This window comes from Chlamydotis macqueenii, chromosome 5, assembly GCF_036417535.1.
Source record: "Chlamydotis macqueenii isolate bChlMac1 chromosome 5, bChlMac1.mat, whole genome shotgun sequence".
Taxonomy (NCBI): domain Eukaryota; kingdom Metazoa; phylum Chordata; class Aves; order Otidiformes; family Otididae; genus Chlamydotis; species Chlamydotis macqueenii.
The window spans coordinates 60,430,047-60,447,177 of record NC_141560.1 but is presented as its reverse complement, the minus strand read 5'-3'; the positions used below and the strand labels follow the sequence as shown (position 1 = coordinate 60,447,177).

The 17,131-nt window shown below is 37.2% G+C and overlaps 1 protein-coding gene across 12 annotated transcripts in view; it reads left to right on the top strand.

Moving 5' to 3' along the window:
- SBF2 (SET binding factor 2) overlaps window positions 1–17,131 on the top strand; it is a 297,451-nt gene that overhangs the window by 2,457 nt on the left and 277,863 nt on the right. For 3 of the 12 annotated variants that reach the window (XM_086750156.1, XM_086750157.1, XM_086750153.1), the window contains exon 2: window positions 142–289. The exons of 8 other annotated variants lie outside the window; for them this stretch is intronic. The gene's annotated coding sequence lies outside the window, so the exon portion shown is untranslated. Of the gene's footprint in view, window positions 1–108; window positions 290–17,131 lie in introns of all 12 variants that reach the window. One more of the 12 variants, XM_086750154.1, reaches the window with a different exon arrangement.

Below are 17,131 nucleotides of genomic sequence, written 5' to 3'. Positions count from 1 at the left end.
AGTTGCAGTTTCTTGATGCATTTATTATGCTTCCTTCAATATGAAAAAACAGGGGCAAACATTTCTAGGATTGTAGACTTATTACTTGTGAAACTTCTACATTTTTAGGTATGTTCTTGTCACGTTCCGATTTTGGATGAGAGGAAGGCCCCCTTGCGTTCCAGCCGACCTCAAACGAGTCTGGGAGGCTAGGGGTGGCTGGACAGAACGTGGCTCTCACACACCAGAACGTGGTTTTGTTTGTTTTCTCAGGAACAGAATTAAGACTCAAAAAGGAGTCAAGTGCCGGGTAACTTTATTAACCCGACGAGAAGTTTGTAAATGGAGGAGAAAGGAAAGAGGGAAAAGAGTTTTGGTTGTAATAGCTACCACCACAGAGCTGCGGCGTCCCGACAGTTCAGTTCGCTCGATGGGGGGATGATCCAATGTAGGTTCCGTGGATGTGTATTCCGGCGAATGTGTATTGCATTGAATGAATGAAGTGAAGAGTGTTCCGGCGAAAAATATTCCCCTTTTTATGTTGGTTGTTTTCATTGTATTTCAAGAGCTGGTTTCCCTAGACGCACCCCTCACCTGGCGGTGATAGGCATGCCCATTACGGGATGATATGTATGTCCATTACCAGGTGATATGCATCTCTGGGCACATGCTGGGGGGTAGGGCTAGATTTCTTGGAACCAGCTCTGCGTTCAGGTTCGAAAGACAACAGGAGTTGCCTTGCAAGATAACGGGAAGCCATTGTTCGGGTGGTGGTTTGATGTTTCGACAATGTTGAGACAAATATTCGACACAGTCTCTCACAGTTCTTTTTTTTTTTTTTTATTCCCATTTTCACCAAGGTTCTGGTTTGATTTTAGTGTTAAGTGTAATTACATTTTATAGTGGTTTTTTTTTCAGGAATAAGCTGTGGAACACCTTTGTGTAAACAAGCAAGCAAAAACCTTCTTCCTCTTCCCCAGCCTACACGTCAGCAGCAATTTGGATAACATGCACTTGCGGTTAATAAGAAAGGATGTTTATAGTAATGACAATTCTCCCAGAAAAGCTCTACTGCCTCTACTATCTCTCTGTAGCAGCCAACATCTACTCTGATTTCATGTGTGTTATATGGATTTACTTACTTATGCCAGTATCTAATATGCTGAAAATGTGATAAAAATACTGTTTTCCTGTGCAAATTGTCTACCTTTACTCAAAAGTATTCACTACAGATGTTTAAAATGCTGCGTTTCTACACTTGTGCAATTTAGGAGCAGATTTCTAGATTTCTCTTGTTGCAGAAAAACTTTGTTATTGGTGTTACAACTTTTTATCCAGCATAGTCAGTCTAAAGGGAAAACAATGTTTTTATTGTCTTCAAATAAACCAAAGAAAGTATCCTTTGGGGGTCAGATATTTTTTAAGTTTGTTCATGTTCCAGTCTAGGCCTATGTAAATTGATGTTACTGCAGTCCTAGTGCTGTCATCCCTATTGTGTTGAATCTTCCTTTCGTTTTCAGCTTGCTTTAGGATGCTGACCTGTCAGAAAGACTCTTATTGCGAAGTATTTTGCTGGTGTCACTGTGGTGTTTTTTTTTTTTTTTTTCTGGGTTACTTTTCTGCTAATTTTTCAAACAGAGTTGGCTCACCAGGATAGCAAATGAGTGCCAGTATCAGCGTAAAGGAGGAGCAGGAGCGTGCAGAAGGACAGATCATTGCCGTCTGAATTTATATCAGCTTAAATGGTCCTGGAACCTTGGGCACAAAGATGTTAGGTGCCTTAATCTCCTACATGCTCTGAGGAAAGTAATGGGTGCCTTTGAATAGTTCCCATAACAGGCAGTTAATTGTACTTGGTCAGATGCACAGAGATTCACCCTGAGTGGAGAATGTGCTTTGCTGGTGACAACTTAGGGGTCAGTAGACTTTCAGGTACGTAGGAATTTAAGGCGAAGTCTTTGTGTTGTAAAGGGTGATCTGATTCACCTAGCTTTTTATGTATTTCAGATACAGTTGACTGTATTCCTGCTTAAAAATTACTTAGTTTATGTCTTTTACCATAGCAGTAAGCTTCAATATATCTGTTCTAATTGTTGTTGTGTATTTTAAAGACTTGTTCTGAGCAACTGCAAAGAACTACGATGGTGGCAGCTCCTGTCAGAAGTTAATGTTCAGTGTCTTGACAGAGTTGGAGAAACCAGATTTAATAAATCCTCCAGATTTAATAAAAATCCTTGTTTTTCTTCTAAGAGTGGAACTGTAAAGGATTTCAGTGATGCACCAAGGTTGATTGCTTTACCATGTTTGTTTTTGCATTCAAACGAACATTTACTAAGGTAGATAACCATGTTTTTCTCCAACATGTCAGCACAATACAAAGCCGTTATGTAACTTGCTGCAAAAAGCATTTACAGAGGTCTCTGAAGGGAACAGAGGTGTGAGAAAATATAGGCACTCTGAGTTAAAAGCTAGGGAAAATTCCAGAAGACCTGACTGTATATCTGTTTTCTTTTTTAATGGATTTTGAAGTGTGAGGTGCTGCACCAAAAGTTCCTGTTTAATATGTTTGCATAATGGAATGTGGGTTCGATTCAGGAAGAACACAGATGTTTGCAAAGATCACAGAACGGCATGACAAAGTACCCTTTTGTCTGATTTGATTTTGATTTTGGTGGTATAAGCCGTAATCATAAATGTATCCCTGGAATTTACATATGATGGTACTTGTAAAAGGTAAAAGAGAGAATATCTTAGCTTAGTTTTTCTTAGCTCAGCAGCTGAAAGGTAAAGTTAAAGAAGAGAGAATAAATACTTGATTAGTTTGCCCATACACCCGTAACGGCTTTCCTGCAGGATGCTGTTGTGTGCCGAGCAGTTAACTCTGAAAACCTGCAAGATGAAGTGAATGTTTTCTGTGAGATTTGTTTGCTGTAAGAATACAGACTAATGTTTTTTGTTCTTGCTTGTGTATGCAGTTGCAATGTGCATGACAGAAGGCTAGCAACAGTATAGCAGTTTTATTTGACTCTTGTAATAACTGATAAATGCTGATATAATGTGTGTAGACTCTGTTGTGGTTGTTTCTGTTCTGATTTTTATCAGCTTCTTTTCAGGGAAGCCTTTCTTGTGTAACATAGCTTCATATCTTAGTGGATTTTGAAACTAGACAAATAATTGATGATAGAGTGGGAAAAGTTCCTAAATGCAGTTATCTTATTATTCTGTTTTTTCCTATGGGCAGATTTTGCCTGTGAAGAATATTGTTTTCATTTTGAGGGGTAAATAGCATATAATATAATGAGGAATTTTTGGTGTATTTGTTGTATATTCATAGTTGGGCATTCCTCTGGGCTAGTGTGCACATAAGGAGTGAATGATTTCTTGAAGGCAATCTCTGTAAAACAGAAAATGTGGAAAAATAAAGGAATCAAGCTGTTACTCCAATGGCTTTCTTGTCTGTGCTGCAGCTTAATTTGATTCAACTGCAATCTAGGGAAATCTCAAAGGGAAAAAAAAATCCCAACAAAACCTAAATCTTTCTTTTTGTGGCAGAAGAGCTCTTGTAGCGGTAGGTTAATGAAACAAGTGTACTATCAGCACTGAAGCGGAATGCAGATATGTAAGTAACTTTGTATTGGTGAGAGATTACTGTAGTTGGCTATGACTGGAGAAGGGCAGAGGTACGTGAAAACTTTTCCAAACAAATAAGTTGCTCTAGTATAAGAAATTATCTCTTTCTACAAACCTTGTCCTTGCTCAGTTTAGTTTTCAAATACAACAGTCTCCACAATACCATGCTGAAACAGAGTGAGAAAATAATATTTCCATTGTATGTGTTGTGTTTTTTTTTGTGGTGCTTTTTATTCTGTTTTGTTGTAGTTTGTTGTTTTGTTTTTTTTGTTTTTTTGTTTTTTTTTTTTTGTTTTAGGAGGTAAGACTGTCTTGAAAATCTACTTGGAGGAAAAAACCAACAAAACCTGTATTTTTTTGGTAGCGTGTCTCTGTAAAATACGCTCAAGCAATTTCTTCTAATATATAATGTTGACTAAAAAATTAGTGTTATTTTGATTTATTGATTCACTATAACTTTTGAAAAACCTTAGAATCAATACAGATCAGTAAAAATCTTCTTTCCCTCAAATGTGTGCTAATAAGTATCTCTAAAGAACTTGGATTTGAAACTCTTTGCTTACTTGGTCTTCCTGCTATATTAACAGCAACAATAAAAATTTTTTTTTTTTTTTTTTCTTCCCCAATTTAAATCAAAACATTCATGGAACCTGACTGTTTATTCTCTAAGTTATCTTCATTTGTCCTAAAATGTGAGGACACAGATTCTGTGGAGAGAAGTAGCATTTCATATCTTCGGGGATATTTTAAGACTAAATTGCGATAAAGAAACTCTCTCTCCTTTTCTGTCCTAGATTAGCATTGTGGATTGTCTAGCAAAAAGACACTTTTCCTGCAGGGTGTCCATGGAAAACAGTTTGTTATGGGAGCCTGAATACTGTTTAAGCACTGGCCTTCTGTAACTGCAAGCATACTTTTCAATCGGAGGACAATGAGAATGGCATTTAACTCCTCCAACATCACAAACATGATAGTCTTATAACACTGGGAAGATAATTATACTGCTATAATATTTCATTGACATAATTTTAAAATACCAACTATCTCCCTAGCTACTGGTACTTATGAAGCAAAAAACCAAGTCACTGAGGAATAATTTAAAAATGTGGAACAGTAGATTCACTGTTCAACTTTGATAAACCTTGGTGAAAGTTGTATCTTAGAAATATATGGTGGTAATTAGGAAGTTTTCTTTTACTCCTCCTTTGCAGTAATGAGATTTTCAGGCTCCATGCTTGTATAGTGAAAAAAAATATTTCTAACAAGAACCCTATCATTATTGATATTAATTTTCTTCTGCTTGATGTTTTGGGAATTGTCTTCCAGTTACATGTATTTGTTGAAAGAAATTATTCCTTTGGTGTCAGTGGTATATTCTGAAGTCAAGAAAAATCCAATTAGTGTTGATTGGGATTTGGTAGCGAAATTCCTGCTTATTGAGCCAAGAACGTGCTTGTTACTGCTTATCTGTTATTGACTAGATACATAATGATTTTTTGTCTGTAATGTTTACAATTCTCAAATTTCAGTCTTCTACAAATTGTATAATATGAAAAAATGCAGCCATTGCACATGATTTGAATTCTTTTTTTTTGCTTTTTAATAATCTTGTGCTCAAGTTAACAAGAAAGTAACTAATAATGAGATTTCCACTAAACTGGACATAGGTAACAGATTTTTAGTACTGCAGCCAAAACCAGTAGTTGATGACAGTACAGTCTCAGGTTTTATGTAGCTGTAATAGAGGAATGCTAACATACAAAAAAATACAAAATCATCATAATTCTGGATACAAATTCAGAACAGCTGTGTACAAAACCACGTTGGACACTGGGAGACCTCAATGGATAAGGAGACAAAGGAATGTTACTGGAGTTACAAAATCAATCACTTAGAAACTTGATGGAGTGGGTAGGAAGGTAGGAATAATGTCCTTTTAATGTGCTTTGTATATTGTTTCCTAAGCTTTAAAAATGCAAAACCGAGGAAATTCGCTGTTTGACACTGTCTTCAGCAAGATTGGAAACATCTTTTTAAATGGTAGACTTATATGTTGGGTCTAATGGAGTAGTAACTGAAAGGAAGATGAGACATTTTGACAGACGATTTCTCAGATAGTTGTGGATGCAAAGGAATGATAGCTCTTCTTTCTAGAAGCTTGACTTCAGTTGTGGAAAAATGTGCTTCGGAAAATGGGTTTTGTTGAGCTACTTTTGCCAGATGCCATAAATATTAATGCCAGGAGTACTGAATGTTTTCAGTTGTCAGCGTCCGCTTCAGGCTCTGTAGTGGGCTGCATATCGCTTCAGTGTGGTTTGGGATCCCTTACTTTGTGAGTGGTCACTCTTCCTGCTTACTGTTTGACACATTCTGGGTATTTTAAAATTCTTTCTGTCTTATAGTTTGATTTTTCCAAGTTTACCCAGAAGAATCTCTGACCTTAGTGTCTCTCTCTCTTTCTCCCTACTTCCCTCCCTTCTCTCTCTCTTAATCTCTGTTCAGCCATTTTTATCTAATGTATGTTTTTTCTGAGATGAAGTTCTCTTGTCCAGTCTGTCTGGTTTCTTGTGGTTTTCACCTTTAAATAAATATCAGTTCATCATATAAACACAAAGGCTAGATTTTGTTCTTGTAGATTTTGGGCCTAAAAGAGTATTTGCTAGAATTTTAGATTAGGCAAAAAAGTCTTTTTCCCCAGTCTTATTTTTTAGAGACAGAAAAAGTATTTGGTGTGAAGTTTTCTGAAATAATTGAGATAGAGAAAGAGATAAAGCATTGAGTCTTAAGCTGGTACATTTAGATTGGCTGACTAAGAAATAATTGAAAAAAGTTATGGAATAAGAGGTTAGAGTGCCCTTATTAATGCTTAGCTGATAGCATATCTGATATGCTAATAGGCTCTTAGCTATTTGCATATCTAAAAAGCATTGTACTCACATTTCTTCTTATAGTTTCTTATAACTTAGTTTCTTATAACTGCACCAGTTTTAGCACAATAAACTTTTTAGCTTGGTCACTGCATTATTAAATGTACAAATTTAAAATGTGAAAGAGTTTAAAACATGTATTAGTGCTTTGGATAAAGAAATACAGACACTCATCCTTTTTTGTGACTATTCTTCTATGAAAATTCCTAACTGGCAGTAAGTGTGAGCTGACTGTGTGACTAACAAAATACACAAGACTTTTTCAAAACAACAAAGTTATGATCTTGTCATAAACACTTTAACTTTTAATTCTTGAAATACTGCTGAATGGGCATATTGTACTTCTTAAATAACAGTAAATTGGGAAATCTGTGGTTTTTAATGCTATTATGCAAGGTGCTTTTCATAAAAATGCAAATTGCAATTGCATTAAAAAAAATGAGACACATGCTTTGTTCCTGCAGAGCTGTTTCTTCATAATTAGTCTATTTTTCTAGAAAAATATATAGTAGTTTTACAAAGCTTGTGCAGTGACTAAGCTGTCTATACTGCTACTGTTCTATATTGTAAGTTTAACACGAATCGTAGTGGAAGTTACAGGAGGATTTAAGTTTTCTTTTTTCTTGATTGGTGTCTTGTGAAGAGAGAAGTAGGTTTCGTATTTTTGAAGAACTTAGAATTTCTTAAATAAAATTTCAAATTGATTATACTTTTCCTTTCTAAAACACAGATTTAAAACCACATTTTTTCCCATATTATGTTGGTAGTTTATTTCTAGTCTCTCTCTTTTAGGTTCTGAGTTCTTAAACCTTTAGTCTGTGAGAATTTTTTTTCTTCACTATTTTTTGTTTAGTGATGGACACAGCTCTCAATACAGATCCTGTAAGAGCTGGTGGCAGATGCTAATGTGGTTGATTGAAAATTGTTAGTGAATTCATTATGTCTAGTAGAAAGGTCTGGATTTGCCCTTGATATACTCTTCTTTCCCAGCTTTGAAAACTCGTAGTACTTGTAAACCCTGGAGGTGGATTTTGTGCAGTTCCGAAGGTCGCTGCTCATTTGCTAAAGCCTTCTGGACATTCCTAGTGTTGTGACTGGCATGGTTGCTGGTGGGCTTCTAGGCAGAACTTGCTTTTTATAAAGTAGCCTAGCCTGGGGCCTCTGCCTGAGCAATAGATTGTGCCCAACTGCAACTGAGCTAGTTGGAATTCCCTGTTAAGGGAGGGAAGAACTGCTGCCTGAGCATTGCCTTTGACTTCAGGATTCACCCCACATTTCTTAGAAATCTAATTAATGAATTATTCTTATTTTATGTATTTGAGGAGTTACTTGCTTTTGCAAAATAGGAAACTAATTTGTGTGTGTTTCTCATGATCGGCAAGTTTCATCAATGGTAGAAAGCCCAGGTTTTGAGATCTATACTTTTAATAGTATTTCCAAACCAGAAAAGATAACAAGATAAAAAGTATACACAGAATAAAAAGATGTTTTCTATGGTAATAAATAGTTGGAGTTTAGAGTTTGTGTACAGAAATTGATGCGCGTTCTAGATGTTCAAAGTGCTGCAGATAAATGTTTCCTCTCTAGATATTTTATAGTGGCTAGAATTTAAGTGCGTATTTTAAGTTAACAAATTCTGGTCCACTTTGCTAAAGTGCTTTAAGATAATGCCTGTTGAAGTTTCGTATTTGCCCTTTAGCTGGAAGCAGCTGCCCCTACAGCAATTTTAGACACGTGCCAGTTCTGTGCTCATTCCTCTAGTGAGTTGAGGTTTTGACTCAAGCTGCCAGCAAATGTGCTTTAAGCTGAGACACGTGGATTTTTGTTGACCTATTTGAGGCATGGGGCACATATTCCCTTTTTCTAGCTCTGAGAGGTTGATGGTTTCCAGCAGAGAAGCAGCAAAAAGAACTAGAACATCACAGACCATCTCAGTAGGCTGTACTAGGACTAGAGTGTCAAAGCTGAAGTGTGTCAGCTGTGATGGCATTATAATTCAGCAGGACAGCCAAAGCAAGTATCATGTTTTTTCAGTTACAGGCAACTGAAAAGAAAACAGAACCGAAGAGAGCCACATGTTTGTGATTTGGAAATCAAAACTTCTTTCAAAAGATTCTCTTTCCTGTTTGATTAATCTGCATCAATAATGATACAAGGTTTGCCACTGAGTAAACAGTAGTGATACTTTTGTAAGGTTTTTGTTTCAGTGTTGTGTTTTGCAAATATTTTGTTTATAATGTTTCTTATGAAGAGAGATGAGATCACACATATTTAACAAAATATCATTGCGGAGACTGTTTTCATTATTTTATTCTCTTTTGCCACATTGCATCTTTTTGGAAGAGGCAAGACTGGCTAAAGCATTTTAATTTTTGTGAGAGAGTGGTCTTGATGTGTATCCACATTTCTGACCTTGTGAGATGTTTTTGCATTTCTTAAAAAATTGTTTGTTTATATGTTTGCTTATAGGTTTATTTTTCTTCACCCATTTTTTTTTCTTTTAAGAAAATATGGTCCATTTTTTTAGTAAATGGCCTGTGTTTGGAAAATTGCAGTTCAAGAACATGTGGCTTCACTGGTCTAGTCTCCAGACATAGTCACTGATAGTCATAGCTGCTGCTTTTCTTATATTGGGGACTCCAGAGCTGGATGCAGTACTCCACGTGTGCTCTCACGAGAGCAGAGTAGAGAGACAGAATCACCTCCTTCGACTTGCTGGCCATGCTCCTTTTGCTGCAGCCCAGGATGTGGTCCGCTTTCTGGGCTGCAAGCGTGCATTGTCAGCTCATGTTGAGCTTCCTGTCCACCAGAACACCCAAGTCCTTCTCCTCAGGGCTGCTCTCAATCCATTCTCCACCCAGTCTGTATTTGTGCCTGTGATTGCCCTGACCGATGTGCAGGATGTTGTACTTGGCCTGGTTGAACTTCATGAGGTTGGCACGGGCCCACCTCTCCAGCCTGTCCAGGTCCTTCTGGATGGCATCCCTTCCCTCCAGCGTGTCGACAGCACTACACAGCTTGGTGTCATTGGTGAACTTGCTGTGGGTGCACTTTATCCCACTGTCTGTGTTGCCAACAAAGATGTTAAACAGGGCTGGGCCCAACATGGACCCCTGAGGAATGCCACTTGTCACCGGTCTCCACCTGGACATTGACACTCTCTGAGTGTGGTCATCCAGCCAATTCCTTATCCATCAAGGGGTCCATCCATCAAACCCCTGTCTCTCCAGTTTAGAGAGAAGAATGTTGTGCGGGACAGTGTCAGATGCCTTGCATAAGTCCAGGTAAATGACATCAGTTGCTCCTCCTTTTTCTACTGATGCTGTAACCCCGTCATAGGCGGCCACCAAATTGGTCAAGCACTATCTGCCCTTGGTGAAGCCATGTTGGCTGTCACCAGCCACCTCCTTGCTCTCCATGTGCCTTAGCATGGTTTTGAGGAGAATCTGCTCCATGACCTTGCCAGGCACAGAGGTGAGGCTGACCGGCCTGTAGTTGCCCGGGTCTTCCTTGTTCCCCTTTTTGGAAATGGGGGTTATGTTACCCATCTTCCAGTCATTGGGAGCCTCACCAGACTGCCACGACTTCTCAAATATAATTGGACAGTGGCTTGGCAACTTCATCCACCAGTTCCCTCAGGACCCGCAGATGGATCTCATTAGGTCCCATGTGTACCTTCAGGTTCCTTAGATGTTCCTGAACTTTGTAGCAGCCTTGCAAAACCTAAAGGGGGCCTAAAGGAAAGACAGGGGGAAACTCTTCAGTAGGGCCTGTTGCAATAGGACTAGGTGTAATGGTTTTAAAATAGAGGGAGGTATAGTCAGACTAGACATTAGGAAAAGATTTTTTACACTGAGGGTGGTAGAACACTGGAACAGTTTGCCCAGAGAGGTGGTGGATGCCTTATCCATCCCTGGAAATGTTCAAGGCCAGGCTGGATGAGGCTCTGAGCAACCTCATGTGGTTGGAGATGTCCCTGCTCCTTGCAGGGGGGTTGGACTAGATGACCTTTGAAGGTCCCTTTTCTATGATTCTTGTTAGTAGCCTAGTAGAAGGCAACAATTTATATAATACTTAACTCTAGTGAAAATGAGGATTGTTCCTTGTTACAACGAGATACGATTTTAGAGGCCTAACTCGGAAGACTATTGTTTTCATAATCTGTTGTTTTCTTGGTAATATGCTTGCCATTATTTGAAGTTAGAAAACTCAGAGGTAAGATTTCTATAGATGTAATAATAATAAACTCTTAAATTGGACTGGACCTGTGGTGTCATATGTCTTATGGAAGTGACATTTGAGTTGTTCCTTTTCCCAAAGTTGTTATAGCTAAAAGTAGGACACTGTAAAATGAAAACTGCGCAGCTCGTATCTTCCTTTGTTACAGAGTTGTGTGTGTTCTATTTCTTCTCAGCCAGTGTGCTTGAAGTTTTAATAAAGTTTATGGGTTGCATTGTTTCCCATTTCTGTCTTCTCTCCTCCTTCCCTTCCCTGTCGCCCCAAAAATCAGTACTATTTTTCTTGTTTCAGTTTTCTTGTAAAACTTGATCATGGCTACTAATGAAAGACTTTGAAATCCTGAAGCAGAAGACTCTTGAACTGCAGCATATAGTTCTGAATTAAAAATCAGTTCCTGTTTTATAAAGACCAATTTTGCTTTTTCTTGTTTGTTTAAAAAAAAAAACAACCCCTGAAGGGTAAATATTTCAACAGAATATAAAAATTGGTCAGGTATTCTGATCTCTTTCTGTTACGCATCCTCATGTTTAATAATCAACTTTATAATCCAACTATCTGATTTTTTTTTTTTTTTTTTTTTGCTATTTTCTGTTAAACTGTACAGATTTTGTAGCAGGAATTACTATTCTTCAAAACTTTTCAATCCATCCTCAAAACAAAGAGCATATAGCTTCTGTGAAAAATATGATATAGAGGTGTCTAGCTTTTTTAAAAATCCCCATGTTATGTTTAGAAATGAGCAGTAGTTATTGAGCAGTAGGAATTCCTAATTTGTTGCTGTCTAAATCTGGTATGTACTCCCTACCTAATATGAACTGTACTTTCTTAAAGGTTTGAAAATAAATTTGCAGAGACCAAACATAAATTCTTTGTTTTATTAGGTCTGTTTGATTTACGGGTTTAGGAAGACTCTGTTTTTTATTTATTTATTTATTTTTTAAATTCTTATGTATTTGAGAGTTACCAAGAAGATATTTGGACTGTCGTAATATTAATATAGTTGTACAAAGCATCATATACTTTTTTACAGTTTTCACAGCAGATGGACAAAGATTTTTTGTCAACATTGTCTTGCCAATTTTAACTTTCAGCACATTTTCCTACCTGGGCTTTTGAAGAATCTAAGCTGTTGGTGATTAAATTGTAAGAGTCTCAAGAGTTATGAGTACATTAAATGATAGAAGGAAATTGTCATGATTCATAGGCAAAGTTGGTAGCATGGACTCCCGGAGTTAATTTTGCAGACCTTTTTGTTCAACTTGTAAATATATAGGAAGAAGAGAGGTGGAATAGTGAGGGGATGAGACTTGCACAGGATTAAAATTAAAATCATTCAGGATAGCTGAATCTAAAGCCTGTGGTGAAGGGCTCCAGAAACAACTCGTGATGCTGAGTGACTAGATATTAAAATTTTGGATGAAATGTAGTTTTGATAAATACAAGCTAATGTAGAAGCAGTGGTGAGAAAAGATGGACCTAACATACATTCACAACAATGACCTCAAATTTAGCTATTGTCACTTGGTGAAAAAAATCTTTGAATTTGTTGGCACAGTTCTCTGTAAACATCAGCTTTATGTCTGATGATAATGGGAACAGTCAACTCAGAAATAAACAGTATGGAATTATGGAAAAAAACCCACCAGAAAACGTTGTCATGTTGGGACTTGAAGAAAGACAAGAATAGTCAATCCCAAAGGTCCTGTTTGGCTCTTGTTTCTATAGTCCTGAATCTTAAGAAAGACTGGACAGAACCTCTGGGAATCACCTGATCCATTATTCTCTGCCAAGGCACAATTAGCTGTAGCCTTTGCTAGTTGGGATGGATCTTTGTTTAACTTATTCTTAAAAACCCTCAGTAATGGCCCTTTCACAACCTGCTTTGTCAGTCTGTTCCAGTGCTACTCTGTCTGACTTTTTGAAGGGTTTTCATAGTGGTTTTGGGTACAGTTTTAAGTCTGTTATTACTGCTCTCCTAGAAGTGTGGTGACCAAACTGGCTGTGTTTAGTTTACACGAAATGTTACCAGTACAGAGAGTGAGACTTGTTTGCTGGTTTTGCTGGCATTTCCATGTGTAGACATCACTTGGATTGTTTGTTTATTTATTTTATTTTTCAACATCACAACACTGAGGGTCACTTTGTCCTCTACTTTAACCTTTACATCCATTTTAACTAAACTGGTAAACTATTTGGCTATCCCATAAATGTGCAGTCAAGCATTCTGACCTAACTCTGTGGCTTTACAGTTCTCATTAGTCATACTCTAACATTTTTTCATAACTTCTTCTGGAAGATCGCTTTGAATTCTTATCTTGTCGTCTAACATGCTTATTATCTGCATTTTCTGAAAGTAATTCATAATTTATGTGTATGTACATAAAATGTTAGTGTGTGTATATATATATGCTTTATGTATATAAAGAGCAGCGTCAATAATGTTTTACATTTTCAACCTTCAGTGACTTTAATGAAAAACAAAACAAAAACCACGTCAAAACAAAAACTGGGCATTGAACTCCATAATGACTCTCATACAGCTGGGAGATAGAATTAATGCTGTTGTAAATAAGATTGAATATGTATAGTGACTAAATTTGCAGAAAGTATATTCAGTTGATGTTCCTAGGGATATTAAATTTGAGGTACTTTGTGGTATATTTAAATAGGAATGTATTTTAAGAGTCAGAGTACTTGGAGAAACAAATTAGCGATTATTTAATAAACAACACAACTAGTGACATCTTTTTGCACATTTTTGTCTTTTGTCTTGAATGTCGCTAGTAGTGCTGCTACTGAACAAGCAACAGAGTGTCTTGAATGCTAACTATTTTTCAAATCAGAGTCTGTGGACAATATTTGGATTAAAGGCAGCTGATCACATAAAACTTGCTTCAGTAGGAATCCTGTCTGAAAAGTAGCATTCTTACTTGCAAGAACATGTTTTACCGTCACTTAGAAGAATAGCTGCTTTCCTTTGTAACAGACACATTGTAGTATGCCTCGGGTAATATTCTGGGCCTGTCACAACCTCAGAAGGGAAAGGTTGTGTTCTATTAATTTGTTATGGGCTCTAGTCAAGTGGCATTTAATTCTTTGCTAGGATATGGATGCGGCTCTGTTTTCTTCAATTACACTCTAATGTCAAACAATCAGTTCCTCCAGTTTCTTACAATTGCAAAGTATGGATTAAGGATTTTTAAAAATTATTATTTTTACTACTAATGATACATGCACTGGAAATGCATTTTGACGTGTGAAATCTTGGCAGTGTAGTTTATTTATGGGGTGGGAGATGGCAGTAAGGAAATAGATGATTTAGCACATAAGTGGAGAATCATACTTTATTTTTCCATTACAGTTTTAAAAGAATTATCTAAAAAATTGAAAGAACATAAAATCACAAATTAATGTTTATTTTAGGCCTTTCTGTTTGTTGGTTTTTTTTTCACTTTAGTCACCAAAGTATTTAACCGCATTTGCAGTACTTGTTTAACTATGCTTAGAGATCAGGTGAAATAATGTTATGCTGCATGGACAAAATATAATTTACATTATATGTGAGGACTGCTAGTGTTAGAAGAAATACAGATACACAGTAACGCTTCTGATGTTTCGAAGTTTGTGTAGATTTAAAATAAATTTGGATGCAACACATTATTTTTTGACATTTCTTATAAAAGACTACTTTTTTGTGTTAATCCCCACGTAGTCGCTCTGGCAGCTGCATACTTAGGGGAAGAGGGATTGAAATTAACTGTTAACCTTTGAAAGCCACAACACAAACAAACACTGTTAAACTTATGGATATTTCAAACAATGGTGTTAATTTTGCTTGCCTTTTTGAAGTAGACCCATTCTTTTTGTTCTTGTTTGGAAGCTAAACATATTGTTTGGAACTTTCTGCAGCTGTGAAGAACAGTTTGTAATGCAGTAGTTTAGTAAGATGACATAATGAGATGATTTTGACTACTGTGGCAATCTGCTTGAGTTTACCCTTGTGTAAGCGTGATCGCTGGCATGTGCTTGTTTCCGTTTGGTTTAAATCAAGTAAGCGTTGATGGAATTGCATTCTGTGGCTATTTACTTGATCCTTGTATTCTGGGCTATTGTTATTTTGACCTGAAAATAATTCTATTCAATCTCTGTTCCAGTTTGTTCTTCTACAACGTGGTCCAGGTAAGTCCTCTTCTTTTTAGATAGCAGAGCATTCCTGTAAGGCTGTCAGGCTGTTAGCGTGTAACTTGGGGATGTTGGAATGGTGACACACCAGTTCTTTGAAATACCAGCATGACAGAAGACCAGTAACCGTTCAGCCTTGCTCATGCCTCCCTCCCCTATCCCCAGCTTATGGAGTACTGGGCAACGCAGAGCAAAACATATCTAAGCACTTGGGGCTGAACCGTCTTGAGATCATATTTTATTGCTTTACAGTACTGGCTTGCATGTACTTGTGTGGCATTTAGCTGGTAGAAATTATGACCACCTGAACGTTGGCATTAATGCCATTCTGGCAGGTGGGAAAGGAGCTGATTTTTGCTAAATACATATGGGCCATAAGATACGCTCACACTTACTGGAAACTCTTTGTTTTTGCTGCGTTTTAGTCTATAGTCAGTCCAGACAAAATATTTGGCCTATCAGGATATGTGAATCATTCTTCTTTGTAAGGCTTTATTTATCATCTGTGTTCTGAAAATGTTTTGTATGAGGGAAACATAAATGTGCTCAGAAATTCTATTGTTACGCGTTTTTACAGCTGTTACGTAAAAATTGTGCTTTGGTAAGATCAAAATATTGTTTAATTGTTTTAGCCTGTTGGAACCACAGGAAATACATGGGTGGGAAACTCCCAAATGACTCGTCATTCCTCATCACCTGTAGGTCCTGCAGACTTAAAACAAAACACAAAAACCCCAAATCTTAGCAGCTGGTTAGTTCTGAGAAAAAAAAAGAGAAGAAAAGTTGCTCCTTCATCCTTTATGCATTGCGGATACGTATTCTTCAAGTAGAAAAAATGCTTTAGAATTTCCTTTATCAATGCAAAGATATGTGTACAGTACAAAATTAGTGTTAAGGATTCAGTGAACAGATTGACTTATGCTGTTTTTTTTTTTTTTTCCTCTTTGTAGTCTGGTTTTAAAAGATGCTAAGGACATATGCATGTGAATGCAGATGAGGAGAGGGCACTATCTAAAATTCTGTATGGACTTTCAATTTGCATCTCATTACCTGAAGGAATGTGGCAGTTGCTGTGAAGTTGGGGGCAAAACAGTGTTCTAGTAGACAGTTGAGATCACTTTCCAGTGACAAAATGCTGTAAGTTTGGGAGAGATTTTAAATTAAGTATGCTACCAAGAAGTTTGATGGCATGTGATGTGTATGAATGATGTCTACTGGGTTGTCAGTGTGTACAACTCCATGTTCCAGCTCCTCTCAGTGGAGAAGTGTGGCTCTGTAAATGCTTAGAGGCAGGAAGCATTACAGAAAAATGGTGTTTTAAATAACAATGAGGAATGAAAAAGGGCCCTGGAAGAGGACCCGAGAGATTATAAGCATTGCCTTTTAGAGAGCAAGTGTGCAGTGTACAAAGGAAGAATCCTGTGAAGGCGGTGGAGAGATAACTAGAGGACTTGGAAATGGAGGCAACTTCTTATTACAGAAGATTGAAAAGTAGATCAGGAGGGAGTGGATTTCACAGCAACCATCTTGCATGTTGAAATGTGCTAAATTCTATTTACAGCTTGGATTTTAGATCTGGGTAGCTTGAGCAAGCTATGAAACAGGAATTTGCAGTGATGTGTGATGTGGAACTGCAGATACTTGATTTAAGGCTAATGTGAGGCAGTTGGAGAAATGCATTGCATGATATCTCTGCAGCACTGTCACTGTAGGCTATCAAAAACACCCTTATGAGGATGAGTCCATCTTTACAGATTTCAGACTTGAGAAGGATTGTTGGTTTGGGACAGATGAGAGGGATGTGTCTGAAGATACTGCTTTTGAAACATGAAAGTGAAGACAGAAGGGATTTATCTGTCTCTATGGCCTGAACTATGTTGTAGTTCATCAGCACTGTGTTGAAAACTTCAAATGAGCTGGCTTGATCATGTATTGGAAGAATGTCTTGAACCTACAGAGATATTAATTTGTAGTGTAGTTTGCAAATACTATTCACAGGTAAATTTAAATTTTAAAATTTTAAATTTGGTTATGATAATTCCATAAAGTGACAGTGAGTCCAGTGTAAAGCAGCACTAAACTACACTGATATTGCAGTTTAGCAGGAAAAGTGGATCTTTCAAATACATTTTGGGTCAAGTACATATTTCCTTTGATTCCAAGCAAGGGTTTTT